At 44.5% G+C, this 20921-nt stretch overlaps 1 protein-coding gene across 5 annotated transcripts in view; it reads right to left on the reverse strand.

The window, feature by feature from the left end:
- nsg2 (neuronal vesicle trafficking associated 2) overlaps positions 1–20921 on the reverse strand; it is a 117478-nt gene that overhangs the window by 94151 nt on the left and 2406 nt on the right. The gene's annotated exons all lie outside the window — the stretch shown is intronic.

A 20921-nucleotide genomic window follows, 5' to 3' on the forward strand; every position in this document is an offset into this window, starting at 1 on the left:
GGCCCTATCTGCTCTTAACACAGTTCTTCTGTTATTATCAAATACTAAATGAAGCTGCTTGCAACTTTAGATTTAAATCTAACAACATTAAACTAACAATTCTGTTTCAAGGTTTGATAATTCCATGATGCTTTAGTAACTATCTCTCAAAAAGGTAAATTAAGTGTAGTAATTTTCTCACTAAAACAATTAGCCTTTGATGTAATAATAGAGTCGCTGTGAAACTGTGATTATTCTGTACAAGAGAAAGGTTGAAATGAATTGAAAGCTCGAGGCAAATGAATCTACTGTACTGTCTCCATTCTATTCAAGGATCAGAGATTGTAAGCTTCATGAAACATGCCATATACAATATGTAACCAGATCCTCCAGACATTATAATCTGGCTTAATGCCTGATATTGTGTGCAGGCAAACCACATAAGACAGTTCCTGGCTGGAGTCCTATGAGACTGTAAATATACCACTTTAAATTATCATTATTGATCAACAGCATTCTAAATTAGAAGTGGAAACAAATGTATTTACCAATATCATCAATGAATTATGGACCTTGTTGTTTCAACTGAACTGCACAACACTACCAGTAATTTATGTAACTGAATAGAATGAGTGTGCAACTATTCTACCATTTAATGTATACATCCATGAGTTATTATAATTCATGCAAAACAAAATGTTATACATAACTAAATAGATTACTGTTGCAAATATAATTTAAGGTTATGCTATATGTAGAAATGCATATTTTAACAAAAGTTAGAGTCCATATTTATAATCTCACTATTTTATGAATGAAAACCCAGAAAACCAATAAAATTGTTAATCCCTATTATTTGCTTTCACATATTAAACAGCTGTAGATAGAAAAATCCCAGGTTTCAAATACAGTAAAAGATGTGAGAATTTTGCCAGAATTCAGAGCCCATTGTAAGGTAAAACATAACTAATTAGGAATGCACAAAGTTTCTGGTTTAATCATTACTGTTGTATAAAGAAACATTCCTCTTTGTTTCCCAGTTCTTCTCAACTGTGCATTTCCATGCAAAATCTCACCAGAGAGAAATTTAGTCACCTAAATGGATTGACTACAATGAAAAAGAAATCCATTTATATAGGAAGAACCACAGAATGATTTGTCTAGCATAGAAGATGGATAGGCCACCATGTATCAACCAGCAATGAGGTTCAGAACTTAAGATCATCGTAAATGGATCAGGACGTATGATGAAATGGTTACTCACTTCAAATGAAGCTTGTAGCCATGGAAATGAAAACTGAATTATATGAACCAGTCATTATCAAGTCACACAGGCATACTTAGTCTAATAACTGAAGTGAGTAGTCCCTGGGAGTTTGATGTATGTTGATGTGGTTTAGCCACAAATTAGCTGTCAACAATCAATAGAATTATTGGGTATAGTTAGTAAATTGAATTCTCATTTAATGAAAAATAAAAGGGCAGCCACATGGAAATTCCATGGTGGAAAGGGCAGCTTGATTTCTACTGAAAACTGGACCTGTTGCTTATTTAAAGTGGTGGCTTTCTGGCCATTATATGTCTGAATGGAGATGCAAATCTGGCTACCTGCATACCACAATAACTGAATTGGAATGTATTAAACGATCTGCTATGAGGCTGGTGGATTCTAATGCACATGAGATGAAAAGGAAATAAAAAGGGGATTAAGAGGATTTTCTGAAAGGTCAAAGTAAATGTTCTGTTAATAGACTTGTATTAGGTGTGAAATACCAAAATGCAATATAAATTCTGTAAAGAGTAGCACAGGCAGCCAGGTAGAGATATACATCAGTAATGATGAGACATTCCATCAAGTGGGGCAAGGAGTACGAGAATCATTTTTACAAACCTTTAAGCCAAAAGGATTACTCCTGTGGAAATAGTATACAAAGGTAAAAAGTGTAACGCTGACTAAAATAAAAACAGAAAATATTCAAAATCCAATTTGAGTCCATCAACATCTGTAAAGAATATAGGTTCAGGTTTTATGACCCCTGATAAAGGGTTTACACCCAAAATGTTAACCCACATTTTCTCTTTACAGATGCTTATGCACCTGATGCATATTTCTAGCATTATCTGCTTGTATTTCAGAATTTGCAGGGTTTTTTTTCTTTTTATCACAACTCTGAGTAACCATATAAAAATCAAAATACTGTAGATGCTGGAAATCTGACCCACACACACACACACAAAAGGCTGTAAATACAGAAGAGGTCAGTCAGCACCTGTGGAGAGAATAGACAAGTTAGCATTTTGGGTGCAGAACCTTCTTCAGAACTGAAACATGAGACAGACAGGCAAATTAATACAATCACAAAAAGGGGATAATACATAGATATATTTTTAAGTATATACTTCCCTCACTGCCATTATTCAGATTGTATTAATACACCTGTCTACCTCTTATTACAGTTCTGAAGGCGGATGTGTAAACAAAACGTCAACTTGTCTGTTCTCTCCACAGATGCTGGCTGACTTGCTCTCTGCTTCCAGCATTTTCTGACTAATCTTGATTGCACAGGCTTGTAAACCAAGGAAGGAAACATCACAGGAAATAATGGAGAGAAGAAACCGAGAAGATGTAGCCACACTGAGAGGTCAGGTGGACAGAGGCTTCTATGACTTCCTGCTCACGTTACCTTTTTAAATCTGGTATATTTTTTGTGCTTTTTTTTGCTTATTGCTATTTTTAATCTGTCTGTGATTTACTTTAAACTGATGAATTAGCCCTGCTGCAACTGTTTTCCAGTGATTAGGCATCTTCTACTGATAGTGAAGTTCATAAGTAAAACATAATTTTTAACAAAACATTTGCTCTGAAATTTTAGATAATTCTATTAATATTATTATCAGTGGACCACCTATTAGTTCAATACCCCCACTGCAAGGTATCACTTGCCAAATTTTGTGATTCAAATTTGAATGTCTCAGCATTAGTTATTCAATGCGGCACTGAAAAAATTAATCCTCCTTTTGTTTCCTTTTCATTAGAATCTGCCAGCCAATTACCTTCTAGTTTGGATCATGTACTCAAACACTAGTGGGTCTTAAAACCCATAAGTCTTCCGACTCAGACGTGAGAGTACTCCCACTGAGCCAAACTAAACATCCTTAAAAGAAAAATATTTTTGCATTTATAGGGCTAGAAATTGACTTTGGGGCGGCCAGCTCGCTTGCGCCCAGAAATTACCGCTGCGCGCGGAGCCACTTGCGCCCGCCGGATATTCAGTTTCAGCGCCCCAAGTCGAAGGCGGCCGCAAATCAAGGGTTTCGACGCCCCCGCTTGGGGCGCTGAAACTGAATATCGGCGCGCTAAGTGCCGCAGCGCCACCCGCTGCGGAGCGGCAGGCTGTGGTACTGCAGGCCTTCCTCCCTCTCTTAAGGGGGAGGTGCCTGCAACAGCGCGATCGCCGCTCGCTAGTGCCGGCAAATGAGCCCGGCACCACGGAGAACTGCCGGGCTCCCGGAAAACAGCCGGCAATGCCGCGGGGGGGTGGTGGAGGAGGCCAGGGAAGGAGGTGCGGGCAGGCGGCCGCCAAAAAAGCGGCCGGCCACACATCCGCCTTAACTCACCCCACTACCGCATCAGGTAGGCCCCGTTTTCTGGTCGCTGTTTGCGGCCGCCGCGGAAGAGGCGGCCGCAACTCAATATGGCGGTCGGGCCAGTAGCGGGGCACTGCGCACACCGATGACGTCATCGGTGGCGGCGCAGCACTACTGGCTAACGCCGCCATTACCGCACCGCTGAATATCGGGGGAAGTTTAGCAAGTGGCGCAAAAGCCCTCTTTGGGCGAAAACTGGGCGCAAAGCCAACCGAATTTCTAGGCCATAGATGCTACATTATAGCTCACTTACAATTTACCTCAGATTTTGCCAAATAGTTTCATTATATGTACACAATTGTATTCAACGATCAGTTACCGTAAAATTCTTGCCTTCTTTCCATACCACAGTAATTTATCAAAATAACCCATTTGATTCCACTGACCAAAATAGTCCAATTTACTTCAGCCATTACTGAGGATTGTCTCAGGTTTATTACAGCCACAAATAGCCATAAACGATTACTCGCTTTGTTGAGGAAGGACTCTGTTCAAATTTAAATAATGAATCAAATAATTAGAACAGAAAATCCAAATGTGTAATTGTATGCTTTGAATGTAAATAGTGGTTCTCTACTGTCAGATTAAGCTATTATAGGACTTAAATTCTGTGAGGGGCTCACCTTCGAATGCACAATAAAATATTATTGGGTTGTGGAACCTATCTAAAACTGCAGCTTATAGTTATCATTTTAAAAAGGCTTCTTTATTACCCCATCAGAAAATTTATTTTCACAAATATATAAAAGCATGTACATAGCCAATTCATCCCTCCTCCATCGCATACTAATGTTTTTGTGAATATGATGAACATAATGAATGCTTATTTCTATCATACATGTAAAATATGTCCACAGTCCTCAAACACTTTTCTAGTGAGTAACAAGTCTGAAAAATTGTTGTAATCAGGTCTTCGTAAATAGCTAAAATATTGCTAACCAGTGGAAAACAAAACAGGAGTTAAAACAAATATTTGTTTTGACAACATAGTCAAAATCATTGATGGTTACATCTTATTACCAGACAGTATTTAGTCAATCTCTCATGGTGTTGCTCAGGGGTAACACTGTTTCTAACAATAGAAGCAACATACCATGTAATGGACAATGCATTATTCAATTCCTAAAGGTAGAGCTGTATGTATCTGGTGTGTTTCTTTAACGCTACATGGTCTAATTATCGTGAAGAGACATAGTTTGAGGTCAATTAGGGGTTAATTACTGGTAAGCAGATGCTGAGGTGAATCAGACGGTATGCTCTATTGCTCAGGAAATTTCTCTGAAACTGGCAAAAGAAGGGCTGTTTTCTTTCTCTGTATTTGTACTTTTTATGTGTGACACAGAAATGTGCTTGTCTGGCAAAGTGTGAGACCTGAAGTATGATGGATGGGCTTCATATATATTTTCTTATTCCCTAAAACTGTTAATTAATAACATCAAGTAGTAATAATTATCTGGCATTCATGGATGTTGCCTCTTTCCTGCTGAATTTTCTGTAATTATGCTGGATAAGATAAGGTAATTAGCTATTGGCAAAAACTATTTTTCATACATTGAGGATATGGTAATGTCTATATATATATATATATAATAAAATAATCTATTTCTAATATATACTAATCTTCTTCTTCTTAGGCAGTCCCTCGGAACTGAGGATGACTTGCTTCCACATTAAAAATGAGCTCGCAGGTGGCTGATTAGTCCAATGCGGGACCTACAGTCTCTGTCACAGGTGGGGCAGACGGTGGTTGAAGGGGCGGGTGGGTGGGGTGCTTGGGTTGACGTGCGCTCCTTGCGCTTGGCTTCCGCTTGCTCACGGCGAAGAGACTCGAGGTGTTCGGCACCTTCCCGGATGCTTCTCCTCCACTTTGTCCGGCCTTGGGCCAGGGATTCCCAGGTGTTGGTGGGGATGTTACACTTTTTCAAGGAGGCTTTGAGGGTGTCCTTGAAGCGTTTCCTCTGCCCACCTGGGGCTCTCTTGCCGTGTCGGAGCTCCGAGTAGAGCACTTGTTTTGGGAGTCTCGTATCGGGCATGCGGACAATGTGACCCGTCCATCGGAGCTGATTGAGCGTGGTCAGAGCTTCGATGCTGGGGCTTTTAGCCTGAGCAAGAACACTGACGTTGGTGTGCCTATCCTGCCAATGGATTTGCAGGATGTTGCGGAGGCAGCGTTGGTGGTACCTCTCCAGTGCTTTAAGGTGACTGCTGTACATGGTCCATGTCTCTGAGGCATACAGCAGGGCAGGTATCACTGCTGCCCTGTAGATCATGAGCTTAGTGCCGGGTTTGAGGTCCTGGTCTTCAAACACTCTCTTCCTCAGGCGACCGAAGGCTGCACTGGCACACTGAAGGCGGTGTTGGACTTCGTCATCGACGTCTGCCCTTGTTGACAGTAGGCTCCCGAGGTATGGAAAGTGGTCCACGTTGTCCAAGGCCTTGTCGTGGATTTTGATAATCGGGGGGCAGCACTGTGTGGCGGGGGCAGGTTGGTAGAGGACCTTTGTCTTACAGATGTATATACTAATAGTTCACACATGACTTTGTTCATGGCAAACGGAGGATATATTGTTTTATAATAGTAGGAGTATCCTGTTATATAATATATATATACTATATAATACAATACCATACAGTGACCCATTCCTTGGGAATAAGACTAAAATTGGTAATTTTCAATTCAAAATAACAAAAGTTTCTTAGGAATAGAATGGTTCAGTCAACACTATAGTTAAGAGAAATCCATACAGGAAATCAGTGTAATGTTAAACAGTTCAAAGTTGAACCATGCAATATTGGTAGAGTATTTGGGAGTGAAACTTTGGCAGGGGCGTGAAACGGGTGGATCGGCTGCGTGTTAAATACGCTGCCTGATTTTCCTGCCCATTGAAGTCAATGAAAAGGAAAATTGGGTGGGGTGTGTACTGCCCATTTTATGCTCCCATCAAAGTTGAATTTCACCCCCTTTATATCAAATTTATTTATACTATCAAATCTCTCATGGCATTGCTCACTGTAAGTTGGAGGATTTGCTGTTTTATAAAGGAAGAAACATTATACCACGTAACACACAACATATTATTCTGCAGTAAAGGTAGATATGTATGTGATCTAGCCTGTCTCATTGAGGTCATAGCTCTACTGCTGTAAATAGAGACATCCTGAAGTCAATTCGAGGCAATTATTGTTTTTTGATAGATTAGTAGCTCCTTGGTAAACATCAAAGCCACTCCCCACGGTGAGAAAAAAAGAGCAGAAAGTACAGGCTTTTATTTTCTCTTTTTTAATATATTTGACCCTTTGAAGTGTGATATCTCAAGTGTGATATCTCAAGTGTGATATCCGAAGTGTGATATCTCAAGTGTGATATCTCAAGTGTGATATCTCAAGTGTGATATCCGAAGTGTGATATCCGAAGTGTGATATCTCAAGTGTGATATCTCAAGTGTGATATCCGAAGTGTGATATCTCAAGTGTGATATCTCAAGTGTGATATCTCAAGTGTGATATCCGAAGTGTGATATCCGAAGTGTGATATCTCAAGTGTGATATCTCAAGTGTGATATCCGAAGTGTGATATCTCAAGTGTGATATCCGAAGTGTGATATCTCAAGTGTGATATCTCAAGTGTGATATCTCAAGTGTGATATCCGAAGTGTGATATCTCAAGTGTGATATCCGAAGTGTGATATCTCAAGTGTGATATCTCAAGTGTGATATCCGAAGTGTGATATCCAAAGTGTGATATCTCAAGTGTGATATCTCAAGTGTGATATCCAAAGTGTGATATCTCAAGTGTGATATCTCAAGTGTGATATCTCAAGTGTGATATCCGAAGTGTGATATCTCAAGTGTGATATCCGAAGTGTGATATCTCAAGTGTGATATCTCAAGTGTGATATCCGAAGTGTGATATCCAAAGTGTGATATCTCAAGTGTGATATCTCAAGTGTGATATCCAAAGTGTGATATCCGAAGTGTGATATCCAAAGTGTGATATCTCAAGTGTGATATCTCAAGTGTGATATCTCAAGTGTGATACCCGAAGTGTGATATCCGAAGTGTGATATCTCAAGTGTGATATCTCAAGTGTGATATCCGAAGTGTGATATCTCAAGTGTGATATCCGAAGTGTGATATCTCAAGTGTGATATCTCAAGTGTGATATCTCAAGTGTGATATCCGAAGTGTGATATCTCAAGTGTGATATCCGAAGTGCGATATCTCAAGTGTGATATCCGAAGTGTGATATCTCAAGTGTGATATCCGAAGTGTGATATCTCAAGTGTGATATCCGAAGTGTGATATCTCAAGTGTGATATCCGAAGTGTGATATCTCAAGTGTGATATCCGAAGTGTGATATCTCAAGTGTGATATCCGAAGTGTGTCAGACGTGCAGTGGATGTAGGACTTTTTTATATATACTAGCGGATCTCCCGTGTCATTGATTATCAAATGATGTGTCACTGTAAATTAAATGGTATGTTGTTTTTTAATGTAATGCACAAAGTATTATTCTGCCGCTAAGATGGAGCCTTTAAACTGGCCTGTCTCTTTCGGACTACAATTGTTATAAATGAACACTGCCTGAGATTACTTGGGGATTAATTGTTGTTTCATCAGGGAACTGTGCAGATTAGAATATTTTTGCCAATTTCAGAATGCAGATCAGAAGCACCCGTTTAATATTGTTTCGCATCTGTCGGATGAGACACTAAACCAAGGCTCTCCCAGGTGGGCATAAAAGATCCCATGGCACTATTTCGAAGAAGAGCAGGGGAGTTATTCCCAGTGTCCTAGCCAATATCTATCCCTCAAACAACTTCTAAAGCAGATTATCTGGTCATTATCACATTGCTGTTTGTGGGAACTTGCTGTGCGCAAATTGGCAGCCGCGTTTCCTACATTACAACAGTGACTACACTTCAGAGAAGTACTTCATTGGCTGTAAAGTGCTTTGGGACGTCCAGTGTCCGTGAAAGGCGCTATATAAATTCAAGTCTTTCTTCCTTCTTTCTTTCTGTAACAAATTGTAACATCTGAAATGTGACATCTGGAGTGTGATGCCTGCATGTGCCGATGCACCTTTTTAATATTTTATTAGTGAGTCTCCCACGGCATTCATCACTGTAAGTCATATCACTGCATGGTTTATAAGGTCAGGAGTTCTATACAATGGTAAATGCAGGTGTGTCTCCCTTTAAGGTTACAAAATCTAACTGCTGTCAAGTAAACATTTAGACACCCAGTCCCCACTTACATTTTGCCAGCAAGCTGAGCACACCAAACGGCTGCCCCACTGCAGCTCGCCGGTCCTGGAAGGACAGAACATCAACCGGATCCCATGCTGAGCCAGCCAACAGTTGGAGTCTGGGGAAGCAGCAGGCAATCCCGACGCAGGGAAGGCCTCGGACAAGCTGACAACGGTACAGATTTTTTTTTTAGCCCAGAAGGAGCCTCTTGCCTCACCAAAAAAGAAATTAGACATTTCCTGCCCGGTTTTGTGAGCAGCCTCCAGCAGTCCATTTGAGGCTAACCCACTCACCACCCGGTACAAAAGCACAGAGTATGCACTGTGCACGTTCTACCCACTTGTACCTTGACACTGCAATCAAGATCCAATGTACATCATAGGATCCTGATTTGTACATTTTAATGAGGCTCCTGCCTGTTTCAGGTGACCACCTGGGTCACCCTTGTGAAGATCCCAGGCAAAATGTTGGTGGGCGGGATCAGAGTGGGAATGGGGTGGTAAGTGCAGCACTCCAATTTTAATGGTAGTACTGTCCCGTTCCCGCCAGGTGGACTGAGTTAAAATTGGCTCTACTAATTTTAATAGAAAAAATCATTTTGCACATATAAAAAATTCAACATTTTTGGTTTACATTGGTATCTTGAGATTTCACTCTCCAGAATCAAAAAGTAAATTAGTTGTTACCTTACTTAATGCAAATGTATAAACACATCTTATGCAAGCAGTGATTTGGTTTTGGAATTGTAACTGGAAACAATAGACAGAACGTGTGTTTAGTGTCTCGCTGTCTGTATGTCTCTGTAAGCTTTTGCCTTTATCAGTTTGATATGCTTTCTAAAGTATAAAAGTCAATGGCCTAGAAATTCAGTATAGCCACTTTTGGGGCGGAAAAGTCGGGCGGCCGCTAAAGTTTGCGCCCGGCGCAAAGTCGAGGCCACTTCGCCGATATTCAGTAGCTTCGCCCTAAGAGTTTGCTCGATCGCTAAAACTGGCGTTACACAACTACCTTTAGGTGCAAAGCCGGCGGTGCTGAGCTAAACCGCCGAGGCCGGGCGCAGCGCAGGTGCGGTCATTTCTTGATTGACAGCAGACACCCTGGCGCCGGCCAGCTCTTAAAGGGGGAAGGGTCGAGTTCGTCTGCTGCCGCGCCCTGGACACTGCAGCCCTCCAGCTAGGCCTAAACACTACTGCTGAACAGAAATAGCGCCGGGAAAGATGCAGAAGGCCCGTGAACGAGCGCAGCGCTTCACTGGCCATGATTTGAGGGTGCTGGTTAGGGCTTTGGAGAGGAGACGCAAACTCTTGTTCCCGGACAGTGGCAAGAAGCCTGCCACCAGCGTCTACAGGAAAGCCTGGAGGGAGGTCGCCCACAGGGTCACATCCAACAGCGAGGTCCCCAGGTCCAATGCCGGAAAAAGTTCAATGACCTCACAAGGATTGTCAGGGTGAGTCCCCTTTCCAGTGTCCTCCTCATCCTTGCATGTGCACCTCACATTATGGGCAAAAGGACCTAAAAGCCCTAATGGCCAGCCCTCATCCAGCAGCTATGGGACTGGCATGAACATCAATTGCACATTCTGCACTTTACACACTGGCCAAGCTATTCGACCATGGGAGGCAGTGCACGCAAGATCTGGGCACCACACTGGCCAAGCTATTCGACCATGGGAGGCAGTGCACACAAGATCTGGGCACCACACTGGCCAAGCTATTCGACCATGGGAGGCAGTGCACACAAGGTCAGGGCAGCACACTGTACTTAGAGGCCGTCCTTTCTCTTGCAGGCCAAGCTGGCACACAATCAGAAGAGCCGGACTGTGACCGGGGGAGGCCGTCCCCAGATCCAGCAGCTCAGTGACCTTGAAGAGCGCGTGGGTAGCCTCATGGGTGCCCGGGTGATTGGCCCCGTTGCATCTGGAGATGCCGACCCTGTTCTGGGCACCAATGGTAAGGACATCACCTTTTGGACCTCTCTCGTCCCACTTGCGCTTCAGATCTACATCCTTTGCCACTGTCCGACCAATGCGCTGAATGCCACCACTCATGCCTCCCTCGCTGACGCCCTCTCCTCACTCTAAAGCTACTCTTGTGCCTTCCTGCTTTCAGATGGTGAGGAGGAGGTCCCTGAAGCTGCCAGTGATAGCCCCTCGGAAGAGGAGGAGGAGGAGGAGGAAGAGGAAGAGGAAGGCGGCCCATCAGGGGAACCCTCAGCCGCGCCAGGGGATGCCAATGGAGGGGACACGTCTTCCCTGGAGGAGAGCCAGGGGGAAGTGTCGCAGGGGAGTGTAGCTCCTGTGCCCAGTGACGTGCAGCAACGCGGGAAGGGTCGGGCAGCTCGGCGGCCTTCTTCCCAGAGGGGGGAAGGGTCGCAGGGGAGTGTAGTTGCTGGGCCCAGTGGCATCCAGCAACGCGGGAAGGGTCGGCCAGCTCGGCGGCCTTCTCCCCAGAGGGAGAGTCCGGCCTCCAGTCCGGAGACGGTCCTCGCCAAGGAGGTGCGCCTCCTCGATCAAATGTCTGTGGACTCGGATCGCCGGCACACCGAGCTCATGGAGGTTGTGGCACGGTTGCCTGAGGCCATCGAGTCCCTGGCTCATAGTGTGGCCGATTTCGGCGCCTCACAGGCCAGGAGTTTCGAGCAATTCGAAGCAGCACACGCCGCGAGTCGGTCCGAATTCGGGGCAGCACAGGCCGCGAGTCGGGCCGAATTCGGGGCAGAACAGTCCGCGAGTCGGGCCGAATTTGGGGCAGCACAGGCAGCGAGTTGGGCGGAATTCGGGGCAGCTCACGCAGCAAGTGGCCAGGTGATCAGTGGTGCCGTGCAGTCACTGGCTGGTCTGATGCGGGCACAGACCAGGGCAGTACGGGCACTCACTGCTGCCACACTCGCTGTGTCAGACAGGCATCGCCAGGGCACCCGCCGCGCTGCAGCAGCACAGCGGTCTGTCCTTCAGCAGATTGCTGCGCATGCTGCAGTGCTGGCCCGGGCGAGTGCCAGTGTCTCAGGCGAGCAGCAAGCGCCTGCCATCAGCCAGCTTGCCCCCATTCCTGCAGCCGCCACTGCCACTCCCCCAGTGGAGCTGCGACGAGCTGCTGGAGAGACTGCTGCTGCCCAGCCACAGCTGCAGCAGTCACCAGCCGGCCCCTCGAGGGCCAGAGCTCGTCTAGGGCGACCCCCAAGGGCATCTGCCGTCACGCCATGTGCCCCTCAGGAGCCTTCCCCCAGCCTTGCAGCAGCCACTGGGCACACTTTGAGGAGGAGCAGCAGGGTGGCCAGGGGCCGCAAAAGGCTGGTCAAGGAATCGCCCTCGCGGGTCACAAAGTAGAGGGTGTGGGCAAATGTGTTTTTATATGGGGATGGTTGTTTTGTTTATGGGGATGGTTGTTTTTGTAAGGCCGAGGATGAAGGCCATTTTTGTGGAAATGTTTTGTTATTCCTCCCCAGGTTGTGGGAGTGAGTCATGTGTGTGACTGTTTTTTGGGTGTGTTGTCTGTTTTTGGGTTTCATGTGGGAAGGGCCCTGAGTTTGTTCAATAAAGCATTTTATTTATTCAGCTTGTCCATGTTTGATGTTTGAAGTGGTTGTTGCCTTAACCGGCTGAGGGCTTGCGGAGCGGCTGCATTCAGGTCCCTTCATTTCCACATGCCATTCCCTGACAGGGGGCCTAGAAGTGACGTTCAATAAGCCGCCGACGGGCGGCCCTTGGACCTTGTGCCTCCCTCCTGGGCTGGTACTCCTCCTCCTCCTCCTCCTCCTCCTCATGCTCCTCCTGCTCCTCCTCCTGAGGTGGTGCTCCAGCGTGAGGTGGCAGTGCCTGAGTCCTGCGGATAGCCAGGTTGTGCAGCATGCAGCAAACGACCACGACCTGGGAGACTCTCCGGCGAATACTGCAGAGATCCTCCGGAACGATCCAGGCAGCAGAACCGTTGCTTGAGGATGCCAATCGTTTGTTCTATGATGTTCCTAGTGGCTTGATGGCTTTCGTTGTATGCCTCCTCAGCAGGGGTCCTGGGCGTGCGGAGCGGGGCCATGAGCCAGGTACACAAAGGATAGCCTTTGTCCCCGATAAGCCATCCTCTTGGGGGAGGCTGTGCCTGGAACATGTCAGCCACAGTAGTCTGTCGCAGGATAAATGCATCGTGGCTGCTGCCTGGAAAGCGGGCATTGACAGCTAGGATGCGCTGCCTGTGGTCACACACCAGCTGTACATTGAGGGAATGGTAGCCCTTCCGGTTGCGGTAATCCTCGGCATTGTCGATAGGTGCCCGCAAAGCCACATGCGTGCAGTCAATGGCGCCCTGCACCATGGGGAAGCCCGCTATTCTCGCAAATCCCACTGCACGCTGCTGCTGCTTCTCCAGGGTCATGGGGAAGGAGATGAATTGGTGTCTCCTTCTGAAAGGGGCATTGGTCACCTGGCGGATGCAGCAATGCACGGCGAACTGGGATATGTTAGCAATGTCCCCAACAGCGGCTTGGAAGGAGCCGCTTGCATAGAAGTTCAGAGCCACCGTGACCTTCACTTCCACCGACAGAGACGTCCTGCACCTCAGCTGTGGACGCAGATCTCTGTGAAGCAGCTGGCAGATCTCTGCAACCACCTCCCTTCTGAAGCGCAGCCTCCTAACACACTGCGCGGCAGGCATGGTGAGATAGGACACCTGCTGGCGGTATTTCCTGAGTGGGTAAGGCCTACGTTGCCGACGCCTGTTGCCCCCTCTGCGTCTAGCCAGGGCTGCCCCTCTCACACAGCGTCTGCGAGCCCTTCGCACATAATGCTGAAACTGAGGGTTGGCACCCCATGCAGCCCCCATAATATACTGGCAAACAATGACCTCACAATGAAGGCGAATTACCAAGCTCTGGCCTGAAGCCAAAAATACCTCTCCTATGTTGGGCCAAAGCAGTATGCTCTCTTCCTTGGTCTCTGTCCATAAATCCGTTGCACAAGAGTGATTGCTGCAAAATGGCTGGCCTTTATAGTTCAGGGTAAGTGCCCTTTAATTTGCGCCCCCCGCGGCCCGCATGGCCTCTGCTGCATTCCAGTTCACAGTTCTTAGGACCGCCACGCCCACATTGGGCGGGCGCGACTGAAGTTCCGGATTGGGGCGCACAAAGGGCGTTGCACGAGGAAATGACGTCATAATCTGCGCGCGCAGCTGAGCGCGCGCAAACACTTTGCGCCGGCGCTAAATGTCTACTGAAGTTGGGCGTAGGCGCAGATCGCGCTGCGCCCGGCCGCTAAGTGCCTAGCGCTCGAGATCTACTCCTCCTAAGGCGCTAACGGCTGGCGCACGCAACTGAATTTCTAGGCCAATAGGTTTTACTTGAAACTTTAACTGAAAACCTTCTTAAATTCACCCTCCGATTTGTGTTCAAATAATTTTCTAAAACACACAGCTGAAATATTGTCATACATAAAGATATAACTTAATTTTTTCACTGAGTAAAAATAAGTCGATTATTTTGGAATTTGATGAAAAACAAAGTAAACACAGGTGTGCAATCAATGCTCTCTGTATATGAAGTGATCTTTAGTTGTTTCTGTTTGTTTCTCTCTTTCCTTTTCCCTCTCTCTCCAACAACTACTTTGCAGTTAAAAAAAAGTCAATTTCTACCTGAATGAAGCTGTTGAAATTTGTCCTCTACCTTTTTACAACTAATTTGGAAAATCAACCAAATTGATCATTAAAAGCTGAAAAGAAACACTTTTCCTGTTGGCTGATAAAATTGAATTGCTGCATCCCAGGATACTGAGAACAGTGCACACACTGAGCCTGCAACAACTCTCTTCTAGACGACGGAACTAGATGTAATATCTCCAAGTTTGCAGATGACACAAAGCTGGGTGGGCGTGTGTGCTCTGAGGTGGATGCCGAGAAACTCCAGTATGATTTGGACAGGTTGGGTGATTGGGCAGAAGCATGGCAGATGCAGTATAATGTGGATTAATGCGAGGTTATCCACTTTGGTGGCAAAAACAGGAAGGCAGATTATTATCTGAACGGCAATAGATTGGGAGAAGGGGAAGTGCAACGAGACCTGGGTGTCCTTGTGCACCAGTCGCTGAAGGTAAGCATGCAGGTGCAGCAGGCGGTTAAGAAGGCAAATGGTATGTTGGCCTTCATAGTGAGAGGATTCGAGTACAGGAACAAGGATGTCTTGCTGCAGTTGTACAGGGCCTTGGTGAGACCACACCTTGAGTATTGTGTGCAGTTTTGGTCGCCTTATCTGAGGAAGGATGTTCTTACCATGGAGGGAGTGCAGCGAAGATTCACCAGACTGATACCTGGGATGGCAGGAATGAGGTATGAGGAGAGATTGGGTCGATTGTGCTTATACTCGCTGGAGTTTAGAAGAATGAGAGAGGATCTCATTGAAACTTATAAAATTCTAACAGGACTAGACAGACTAGATGCAGGAAGGATGTTCCCAATGGTCGGGGAGTCCAGAACCAGGGGTCACAGTCTAAAGTTAAGGGGTAAGCCATTTAGGACAGAGATGAGGAGGAATTTCTTCACCCAGAGAGTGGTGAACCTGTGGAATTCGCTACCACACAAGGCAGTTGAGGCCAATTCATTATATATATTCAAGAAGGAGTTAGATATATTTCTTAAGGCTAAAGGGATCAAGGGATATGGGGAGAAAGCAGGGACAGGGTACTGAATTTGGATGATCAGCCATGATCTCATTAAATGGCGGAGCAGGCTCGAGGGGCCGAATGGCCTACTCCTGCTCCTATCTTTTATGTTTCTATGAAGCACTCAGTATCGAGGAGAGAGAAACAGAGTTAGCGTTTCGAGTCGCGGACCCTTCGTCGGACCTGGAAAAGGTTAGAGAAGTAAGTGTGGGGCAGGGACAGGGAGGAGGGGAGGAAAGAACAAAGGGAGGGACAGTGATAGGCTGGAAGGCAGGAGAGATTGACTGACAAAAGGGATGATGGTGCAAGGCAAAAAGAGAAGGTAATGGGACAAGTTAAGAAACAAAAGATGGCTCTCGATGAGGTGTAAATGGCGATGGCAGAATCATCAACAGCTACCATGTGAGAAAAAAAGGGGAAAAAAAATATAGGGGCCGAGGTTATAGTCTGAAATTGTTGAACTTGATATTGAGTCCAGAAGGCTGCAAAATGCCTAATCGAAAGATGAGGTGCTGTTCCTCAAGCTTACGCTGAGCTTCATTGGAACACTGTAAGAGGCCAAGGACAGAGAGATCAGAGTGGGAGTGGAGCGGAGAATTAAAATGGCAGGCGACCGGAAGCTCAGGGTCACGCTTACGGACTGAATGGAGGTGTTTCACAAAGTGGTCACCCAATCTGCATTTGATCTCCCCAATGTAGAGGAGACCGCAGCGTGAGCAGCGAATACAGTATACTAAATTGTAAGAAGTACAAGTAAATCGCTGTTTCACCTGGAAGGAGTGTTTGGGGCCCTGGACAGTGGGAAGGGTGGAGGTAAAAGGGCAGGTGTTGCATCTCCTGCGCTTGCACGGGAAGGTGCTGGGCGAAGGGGAAGGAGTGTTGGGGTGATAGAGGAGTGGACCAGGGCATCGAGGAAGGAGTGGTCCCTTCGGAATGCTGAAAGGGGGGATGGGGAAGATGTGTTTGGTGGTGGGATCACACTGGAGGTGGCGGAAATGGTGCAGGATGATCCGTTGAATGTGGAGGCTGGTGGGGTGAAAGGTGAGGACAAGGGGAACCCTATCATGGTTCTGGGAGGGGAATGGGTGAGAGCAGAAGTGCGGCAAACGGAATGGACATGGATTAGGGCCATGTCAACCACGGTAGAGAGGAATCCTCGGTTGAGGAAAAAGGAAGACATATCAGAAGCACTAGTATGGAAGGTGGCATCATCAGAACAGATATGGTGGAGACGGAGAAACTGGGAGAATGGAATAGAGTCCTTACAGGAAGCGGGGTGGGAGGAAGTGTAGTCCAGGTAGCTGTGGGAGTCAGTGGGCTTACAGTGGATGTTGGTTGATCTGGCCATGGTGAGACCATCCCTGGCCTCCCGGGCAGCAATGTGGTCGGGTGCTAATGCCCTCTGTCCTGTGCAGCATCACTTGATTGCAGAGAAGGTTGGTGTTATTGTTGGTGCTGCTGGTGTGCCTGGTGGTGCTGCTGTTGGGGCTGATTGTGGTGGGATACTGAGGACCAAGGCGAGAGAGTTTCAAGGGCACCCATGCTGATGGAATAGATGGCAGGTGAAGTAGAGATGACAGAAGCGATCTGGCAATGGTGGGAGAGGTAATGAGGTTAGACTAGATGGAGACTTGTGTAAAGACTTACAGCATCCTGAATCTGTAGTGGAAATGCAGTTTAGAGAAGCAAGTGGTTAAGGGAACAGATCTCAATCAGCTGGGAGCTTTGACTTGACATTTGAAGCTGTCAACTCATCAGCTGATTCAATGGCCACTGACCTCCCACCTCAGCTTCACAGACGAGGTCTAGGCACAGCGAGAAACCGGTGGGCGACCTGTCAAATCCAAAAAGCTGGGAAAAAAATTGATAAGTGGCTGTAAACAAGCCACTAGTTATTTTAATTGCCTCTCCCGTCGCTACGTATCGGGTCTGCTCAGCGCTGACAGACCTGACATTTGGTAAAGGTGCGTGGCGGTGGGTTCACAGCGGAGTCCCGACCCGCTGGGAAAAAAAAACTTTCCCACCCGACCCACCACCGATCGCAACCGCTGACCCCCCGCAAAATCCAGCCCTTTGAGAGATCCGGAGGTCATGAAAGGCATTATATATGAATGCAAGTTTTTTTCTTTCTTTAGCTATTATTACATCTCTATTATTGTTACTGATGTCACTGCAATCTATTTTGAATTTTAGTATAGTGACATAGATAAAATATAAATGTTCCATTTTATTCAACAAATTTAATGTTTTGTACTATTACAAAAGGTCAATAACCAAAATTTAAAAATATAGATAATCAGTTCTTTGTGAAGTTTTTATTAATCATGCAACTTCAATTTCTGGCGATGAACTGTGGCTGGTATGGCTAACTGTATAACAACATTGCATGAACATTCTCAGCGGAAATCTGCATCAGGACCTACTCCTCTGGAATGATGCCAGGAGCAGAGTTGGAGCACTTGACACTGTGCTATCTAGCCTGAGAAAAAAGGAGGCCAGGACCTGGAGCCACTACTGCCAGATTTCATAAGATCTTGTCAGGTTGGGCCCAACAGTGAAACCTGCAATGAGGTCACACCATGCTTCAGGCCCAAAGAAGAAATCCTATGCCAAACAGTAAGAACTCTGCAACAGAGCAGCATGCAAATCCTAGGTTTCTATGAGTGGGACAGGCCTGGTAGCAGCATCAATAGATGTCTTATGAGAGCTGCATTATCCAGTGTGCAAGAAGGACAGAAAGAAATCAATAGAGCATGCTTTGTGTGAAATTTGGCACGTAAATTTACTTTGTGCCGTCTGGACACGCAGACGTATTGCTTTCTCGCATTCTATGAATGAGCACTAGATGCAGAAGTTTTAGTTATATACACTTTAATCCAACTAGTGTACCTGTGCATTTAAGAAAGTTATCCCTGCCTCTGCATTAAGTTGGTGATGTGAGAATCAAAACTATCCAGTAAGTCAGCTGCAGGATAAAGAAGAATTTATTAACGAAATGTAGCTGTACTAGTCATTTCACGGCTCATTACAGGTTTTATTGCACCTCAAATACACCCTATGAATGTAGTCATTTGTAATAACATTTTTTAAATAAACATGAAAAATGTATATCATTTAGAATGTATAGGGGGGTTTCATGTTCAATTTGACATCAGAGCATAAGTTGACAATTATGTTTTCCATCTCACTCTCATTAACAAAATATATGCAAAGATGAGAAAATGATATATCCAGATAGTCTGTACTGAAAATAAGAAATCTACAACAAAGCAGCATATTAAGGGCAGAGATGTTGAGAATAAATGTCCAGTCGAATGAGTGATATTTAATTTTTATGCAGTAACCTTTAGTAAACAGAGGGACTCTAGTGTGCCAGCTCCCGTTTTATATCAAATGTTTTCTAAATTATATTTTACATGATTTTACTTAGCAGTTTTTCAAACTGCATGAAGCACTCCCATTACTAATCGTGGATCTAAATAAATACAACTTTTATATAATATAATCAATATAATACATTAGGCAAGGAACATAGAACACAGTGTGTTTGCTTGTTATGCTGTGTGCAATATATTGTTTATGCACAAGTATTTGTTATATGACTTGCTCCTGTGTTCCCAAATTTGTTGTTTCTATAATCAGATTAATTTCAATGACAGTGTCATGAAGGTAGCATTATTTTTACACATTGAGACAGTTAATAAAATTATGTCAAGGCAAATAGGATTCATCTAGCTAAGTGTATTATGATATCCCATTAGATATGTGTTTCAGTCACCACTTTGTTTTTTTTACTGTATCCATGACAATAATCTACCTTTTAGTGTTCAATCACATATCTGGACTCTAATTAGCTGAAGTTATTCATTAGCACTAACAACTGTTCTTGGTGGTTTTGGGAAATGCTTGCAATTCTATTTTGTTGTGGAAAATATTGTAGTGCTACTCCTTGACATGACAATAGTGACTCATTTATAAACAGTATGGATTCCTCAGGCAGGTCTGAGACTATCCTGGACCATATTTATTCCTATCGGGAATGCAAATTTCATTATGTCCAAGTCCAGATTTTTTTCTTGCTTGCTTTAGCCTCATACTGGAAGTTAGGGCAGTATCTTCAAAGAGTAGTTGAAACAGACAACTTGAGTATGCCCTTGAAACTGGATTCAAATCCCTGTTGAGTACTAATCCGTCTGTAAGGAATGGCTTTAACTGATCTGACATTAGCAAAATAAAGGTATTTGAAAAGGAGGTAGAAACAATAATCTTGGCTCTTCATGTACCTGCAATACAGATTCCATGTGCAGCTAATAAAATTTGAATCCAGCTCTAAACTTTAAAAAACTAGATTTAGGTGAAATGCAGCTATAGCGAAACCTGTCTCAAGAGACTTCTTGCACAGTATGATTACCTGGCTCTAGTGACCAATATCAGTATCAATAACAATGATTCTGACGTAAACCTGTATTCAGAGACCAGCTGCCTATAATCATCACTTGAAGACAATGGGATTCACACTAAATTCCAAAAGTGGCGAGTGATACTTGAAAGCCAGCAGAATTTGCAGAAAAAAGGTGAATATGTACAAATATTTTCTAACTTATACTGGTATTGGTCCAAAAGAAACTCAAAGCAATTTTCTGTTTGTTTTTGTTTTTTATTATTAGTCATGTTGCTTTGCCACAATATTTATTTCTGGATGTAGTACCAATAAGCTGGCCCTCTGGGGTAAACAGGAAGCAAGCAGGGTAATTTCCTGCCCTTCGAAGAGAATACTGGATGCCAGATCCCCGCTGGCATTAGTCTGCATGCATAACTAGTTCATTTTAAAATATGCATTGTGTGACCTACCTGCTTTGTGCTTGATTAGAATTCATACTACTTTGTAATACTTAATCTATGAAAAGAAATGACTGAATACACTCCCATGCTTATCGTACATTTCCTAGATACCAATTGCAAGTGAAATATTAATTTTATTTTAATCCATTGGTTATATCTCCAGACTATATGAAACCACCTCAATCCATTTAAAATATAAATGGTTCTATCTGATAGCTAATATATTTAAATTATTACTCTGTATATTTTATAGTGCATTTTAAATAACTTTGATACATGTCAAAACTGTGAACATTTTCTCATTAATAGGACTGTAATTTTTTAAGTTGGTGTTAAAAGGCTATCATTATAGGAAGCGAGATACATCCTTCAGTTTTATTTTTAAAAATATACCGAATGTGTTTGATTCTGAAAAAGTAAAAAGAAAATTGCTCTAGCCAAGTTACTGCACTGTGTTAAATACGTTCCTTTGATTGCAAATTATAATAATAAGACTGTTCGATTAGTTGTGTACTTAATCCTCACACTGAGCCGAAGATAATGGATATTGCGTTAAAATATG

Source organism: Somniosus microcephalus, chromosome 8, assembly GCF_052327205.1.
Source record: "Somniosus microcephalus isolate GS21.2 chromosome 8, FLI_Smic_1.0, whole genome shotgun sequence".
NCBI lineage: Eukaryota > Metazoa > Chordata > Chondrichthyes > Squaliformes > Somniosidae > Somniosus > Somniosus microcephalus.